Below are 5,316 nucleotides of genomic sequence, written 5' to 3' on the forward strand. Positions count from 1 at the left end.
TGAGGATGTATCATTAGAAGTTATCCAACATGAAAAACATGAAGAAAAATGAACAAAGCTTCGGAGCTCTACAGGCATACCATTGAAAGCATATGTTCGTATCAGACCATATGTGTAATGTGAGTCTCAGAAGAGGAAGAGAAATTCAAAGAGACAGGAAAAAATGAGAAGCTCTAGTGGCAAAGCAAATGGTAACTCAATGTATAAAAATACTTATTCTTTTTTCTTCTATTGACATCTTTGAAAGACTTAAGGTAGTATGAAGCAATAGTTACGATGCAATATTCTTGGTTTTATGACATATCTAGGTGTAATAAATGACAATAATAACACAAAAGTGATTTACAGTCAGACCAAAATTGCTCTATTTAACTGGAGTGATTGCAATTCCTTTAGCAATAGCAAAGAAAATAAATTGTAAAACAGAAAGCACTGTAAAAATGAATTAAAATCAGATACTAAAAATATCTATTGTACACAAATAAGGGAAACATAGAAATGAACAAAAAGAGACCTGAGACATGTAGAAATATAGTAGCGAAAAATCCAAACATGAAGGGATTTACTAGGGCTTCAAACAGGTGTTTGAACAATCAGTCATGACCAATGGAATCCCTGTAGTGTACACATTGCATAACAACCAAATCTCTTCCATAGGACATAGAACGGGGTGTCCTGCCCAAAGATGACAGGTGACCACTCCACTTTGAATCTTTGAGTGAGACACTGCAGCCTGTTTTTTATGCAGGTCAAACTTTGACACACAAGAGACTTGGTTACTATGCATTGCTCAAGCTGCCCTGGTTTTTAAGCTATTACTGAACAATTTTGAACCAGTTCAAAGCAATGAGATTAACACACTAGACAAAAAGACAACCAGAGGCTTGCAAATCAAAAAGAAGAAAAATGCAAACTGAAAACATATGGTGTGTAAGAAAGATTCACTTCAGATCAAAGACATCAAAGGTCAAAGGATGTTAAGAGAAGATGTACAATACGAGGCTTGCAAGCATGCCAGTTCTAAAGAACCAATATTGACATGAAACTAAACATGCTTGAAAACAAGAAATATGACTAGAGGTAAAGAGGAGCAATTAATAATGATAAGATGCATATATAACAATTTTAATTATAACAATTACAAACAATTACATTTATGATTCTATGCTCTGAGGTAAGCAGGGGGCTGTTAGCGACAAGGTCATTGGTGCAAATTCATCAGCAATTCTAACGGAAGCAGCTAAGGCTATCTGCTCCCACGAAGATTCACAATCTCAGAAACCCAACGCAGGGTTACGATAGTTGTGATTAACTTGAAGGCTATGGGTTAATTTTTTAGGTGATAAACAGAATCAAAATACATGAAGCATAACTGACATATTTGAAAATAAATGGAAAATTTAAAATAAGCATAAGAAACACTACAGAAACAGTATGAGATAATATGAAGAACTTGAAAAATTCTATCAGCCACTTTACCAACTTTATTGCATACCTGGTCCCCAAACTAAGCTAGGCCATAGAACTATTGTCAATAAATGTAGGTGGACATATTGATATTATACAATAAAGTAATTTTAAATAAATCATAAAAAGAAATTTGTTACTTAAACATTTGGAAAATAAAAAATACAATTCTAAAAGCATCTATAAAGGAACCATAGGAAAAAATAGAAAATATTTTAAATTGAATAGAACCAAAGCTAAAACATAATTTATAGAATGTAGCTAAAACAGTTCTTAAAGGGAAATTAAAGTTTGTTTAGAATTTATATTATTAAAGAAGAAAGATATGAGATCAATAACATTAGATTCTACTATAAGAAACTAATATAAGAAGACCAACTTAAACCTACTGAAAAAAAGACTATATATGAATGAATAAAATAAAAATTAATGTAAGAAAAAATAGAGTAAATTATCAATAGAAAAATTTGACCCTTCAAGGGTCAACAAAATTTGCAAACCAGCTAGACTGATTAAAAAAAAAATCAGTAGTCAACAATGAGACATGCTTATTTGTCTATAGAAACCAGAATGATTAAAGCTGAATACCATGTATAACTGAACATCATCAAATTAGAAAACTCAGATGAAATGGACAAATTTCCAAAAAGACATAATTGTCAAAAAAAAGAACTAGAATCTTTGAATAAATATTTATCCAACAAATAAATTCAATTTGTAATTAAAATTCTTCTCATAAAGTACAGTTCAGGTCAAGGTTAAATCTATTCTTCACATTAAATATAAATAATTCCAATTCTTCATGATATCTTTGTAAAGTAGCATTTCCCAATTCAATCGACAAGGCTATACTACCATGGTAACAAAATTAAACAGTCAAATAACAAGTAAAATTAATAAAGAGGTATATATAATATAGAGAATTAACAAAATAGTAGTCAACCAAATCCAGTAACATTCAAAAATATATATCTAGCAGGATCAAATTAATCATCTCCCAGGAATGCAAGCATTTAGCAGTTCAATAATATAACATATCATGTTAATAGTGTAAAAGCCAAGTCTTTATTTTATCGTGAAAACTATGAAGCAAAATCAGTTAATATGCTTTATAAGAAGTTATAAAACACACACACACACACACACACAGAAGCACAGCCCGAATGCTCCTTAGAGGAAAGGATGGTGAGATTTTTGTCTTCCATATTTTGGACATATTGTCAGGGGAGACCCATCCTTGGAGAAGGACACCAGTTTGCCAAGGAGGGGGGCAGCCAAAAGAGCAAGGCCCCCAAGGAGATGGACTGACACGTGGCTGCAAAGTGGCTCAAATATAGGAACGATTGTGAAAATGGTGCCCAGGCAGGCCGTTTCCTTCTGTTTTGCATAATGATGCTATTTGGTTGAAACCCACTCATCACCCCTAACATCAAAAACAACATCCCTCATTAAGTGCTTCAGCAAACTAGAAATAAAAAGAACGTCACTATCCTGATGGAAATACCTACTAAAACCTACTCCTATCTTTCTCATTTTAGGTAAAACACTAAATGTCCTTCGGCAAAATTTTCCTTGCATATGATATCAATGATGCTGTGGACATTGGTGAACACACATTCTGGGGCCTCACATGTTAGACTTGTTTCTGGGTATATTTGCATAGGGAAAAAACAAGCAAACACGTACTCTCCCCACTTCTAATCAATAATCTAGTTCTACTGTTGTTAGGTGCTGCGGAATCAGTTCCAGGTCATAGCATTCTGTATACAACACAGAAAGCTGCCCAGTCCTGGGCCACCCGCACAATTGTTCTTCTGTTAGAGCCCACTGTGGTGGCCCCTGTGTCAGTTCCTCTTGTCCAGTGTTTGCCTCCTTTTCACGTACCCACTACTGTCCCTAGCATGATGCCCTTGTCCAGGAGCTGGTCTTTCCTGAGAGAGTCCTGATGGCACCGTGGTTACGCATCAGACTTTGATTCACAAGATTGGCCGTTTGAAACCACCAGTCCTATCTCGGGAGAAAGATGATGTTTTCTATCATCATAAACAATTACAGTCTTAGAAACAAAGGGCATCTATCTATCTATCCATGCCTCTTGGCACTTAACTCAGGCAGCTAGGTTTGCTGACCCATGGAGCTTGGGCTAAGTGCTTTTGGTTGAGGCTTACAGGAGAGTATGCCCTTAGGACAATTATTAGCAGACCTGAATTGTATAACATGTATCAGTAAATCAGCACTCTGAGCATTTCTCACTGGCATTACAATGTGTTAATATTCTTAATAAACCTTTTAATCATGAATTTTGTCTGTGAGTTTCTGTGTAGCCATGGGACTAGATGGAACCTAGAGAGATCAAGTAGAGAAGATAAAGTAAAAACATATTAAGATTATACACCCTTACTCCGTTTGAATAATTGACTCTTGATCCATGTCCAGGTTCCACATGAGCACCATGAAGCTTTATGGAATTCCCATTCTTCTCAAGGATACCTATACTTTGTTGTGATCCACATAGTCTTGTCAAAGCCAATGAAGCACAAGTAAACAACGTACTGGTCTTCTCTGCTTTGAGTAAACATCCATCTGACATCAGCAATGGTATCCTTTGTTCCACATTCTCTTCTGAATCCAGCCTGAACCTCAGCAGCAAACTGTCAATGCAGTGCTGGAGTCCTTGGATGATTTCCAGCAAAACGTTACTAGCATATGATATCACCGATATTGTTAACATCGTTTAGCACACATTTGAGGACTCAGATGTTAAGACTTGTCTCAGCATATTTGAATTGCTGACTCCAAACAATGGCACCAGTTTTTCCCTGTCAGCTTTATTGTCTGAGATACAGCGCATATGTCACATACCTCTCTTCACCCTGGTTTGAATTAAGCATGAAAGTGCCATATTAAAACGTAAAGTATAGTATATGAAAGTCTGCTTATTTCATATCCTAAGCACAGATTTCTCATGCAAATTTTTCAATCATTCAACACACAAGAAGTTCCTTTGGTAAAACTTCAAAGAATGGCATGTGCCAGGACAACCCCCATAAAACCCCAATAATAGTTTGTCATCCTGTGTGCACCCAGCTTTCCTCGGTACCTGGCTTTCATTGTTTTTGTCTGGCTTCCACTGTTTCTGTCTGACTTCCATTGTTTTGTCTGGCTTTCATTGTTCTTATCATTCACCTCGCTCTTTGATTAAGTCATCAAGGTTCTTTGGAAAGCTATCAAAGTGACTGTGCAGGGAATGGACTTTAATTTAACACTCATGTTACAAGCAAGCCTGTTGAAATGAATGAGCATATGCACTACTAATTGTGAGTAGTTGTCTGCCTTCCTGCTGCCAAGAAAGTATTCCACAACAAGAACAAAGGCACCGAGACAAATGATTCCATTTCATTCATTGATGCTATGAAATCTGGGTTCTTTATTAGTTGTCTGATCTGTGGACCATCATAACACCCTGCCTTTCATTTTTGTTTTGTAAGTTCAGCTAAATAGCACCCTATGCATTCAATACACAAACAATCTTTGCTCAAAGCCTTTACAAATTGTTTCATTAGGCCTAAACTTATATGTATTGATGGCAAAATGGTTCTATCTCATGTTAAAAACAGGTTCATTGATTACATTTGAACTTCCATTCACCACACAGTTCCCCTGAGGCGAATCTTTTCTTATCCAGTGTTCATATTTGGCTCTACTATCCCAAAGTCATAAAAAGAAAGGGTACTTTATGAAGCAACTTTGTTGATCAAGAAGAAAATTAACCATCTTTAAGTCTACACAAACTATCCATTGACTTTCTTGGTCATTTATATTTTCCAAGATTTTTTTTCTTTTTTAAAA

Source organism: Echinops telfairi, unplaced genomic scaffold (genome assembly GCF_000313985.2).
Source record: "Echinops telfairi isolate 266 unplaced genomic scaffold, ASM31398v2 ScPeMD7_8;HRSCAF=38, whole genome shotgun sequence".
Classification (NCBI taxonomy): domain Eukaryota; kingdom Metazoa; phylum Chordata; class Mammalia; order Afrosoricida; family Tenrecidae; genus Echinops; species Echinops telfairi.